This window comes from Nanorana parkeri, unplaced genomic scaffold (assembly GCF_000935625.1).
Source record: "Nanorana parkeri isolate BGI_ZX_2015 unplaced genomic scaffold, ASM93562v1 scaffold414, whole genome shotgun sequence".
Taxonomy (NCBI): domain Eukaryota; kingdom Metazoa; phylum Chordata; class Amphibia; order Anura; family Dicroglossidae; genus Nanorana; species Nanorana parkeri.
Window position 1 is genome coordinate 1,179,002 of NW_017306682.1, and position 1,403 is coordinate 1,180,404.

General features: G+C 47.2%; 1 protein-coding gene across 1 annotated transcript in view; it reads right to left on the minus strand.

The window, feature by feature from the left end:
- Positions 1 to 1,403, minus strand: part of LOC108789664 (transmembrane protein 178B-like) — a 46,036-nt gene that overhangs the window by 43,353 nt on the left and 1,280 nt on the right. The gene's annotated exons all lie outside the window — the stretch shown is intronic.

A 1,403-nucleotide genomic window follows, 5' to 3' on the forward strand; every position in this document is an offset into this window, starting at 1 on the left:
CTCCCTCTCCTCTCTTTCCCCCCTCTCTCTCTCCTCTCTTTCCCCCCTCTCTCTCTCCTCTCTTTCCCCCCTCTCCTCTCCCTTTCCTCTCTTTCCCCCCTCTCTCTCCCCCCTCTCTCTCTCTCCCTCTCTCTCTCCCTCCCCCTATCAGGCCTGCCTTACCACTCACATAAACACACATTCCCCATTGCCAGACGTTCACACACACATTAGACCCCACGCACATTAGAAGCTTGATGACGACTCCTCCTCCCCTGTTATATTGACAGCGCTGAGCTTCACATACCCCAATGTTATGAACCATTCACACCTACTTATTCATCATCTCCATTATTACTCCGCACATACACTGCGTATTAGCCACAAGGCTCTCCGTGTCCCAGATTGAACATGACATTCTCATTCATTTCAAAAAGGTGCAACAGCCCGAGGACAATCTCCCCAAGCACCGAGCATGCCCTACAAGACATCTTTATAGAAGGCCGTACATTAGCATTTATATTGCCCCAGATAACACCACACATCATGCTGAAACCATCTTCATTGACCTAGCCAGGTAGTCAAAAGGCACTGTGTTGGGTTTGTGGGACTACAAGTCTCAGTGCTGATCTGGGAGAAAGATCAGCTATGAATCCAATTATTCTTCATTATTCAGGTGGATCTAGAACAGCCTCTTGTATGCAGTGTTGGGGTGGATATACTATACCAAGGCTCTAGTAGCCAGAAGGTTGTATAAATGGGCCCTGAATGCCCAAGAATATACATTCCAGCACGCATAGTGAAGGGGGACCCTCCTTATCAAGGTACTATACAGCCCTATATGCATTATATAGGCACTCCCTATTCCCATACTATATAAAGCACCCACATTCCTTGCATGTAATATATAGACAACTGTATATACACCAAGAGAGTATATACTGCACCCAGTGATCACCGTACGCTAATAGACGGAGTATACCTTATCCTCACATACAGTGCCCCGGTGATGTTTTACCAAATACATACCGTATAGGCGGACGGCCCATATCAGGGGACTAGATTCCAACAATGGGTCACATTGGGTACCCGCTATAGAAAGATTACCAATGCAACGTACAAAGAATCCCAACATTTATGACAAGACCTCCTCAGCTGAAACATAATATACATACAGCCGGAACTCCGACCCCAGGAGGCAATATACTCCATGATATACGATATATAGGAGGTCCTCCGAGCCCGCAGAGATGACAGATCCCAATGCAAAGTGCATTCCTGGTCATACTATGCACAGAAGACAACGTATCCCAGCATGCACCATAGGTGGCCCCTCCACCACCACAAGATAGACCAGCAACTATTGTAAAAGTGGCTCCCCTACCCCCAGAACACAGGGTACCCCAGAAAGTATTCTATAGGTG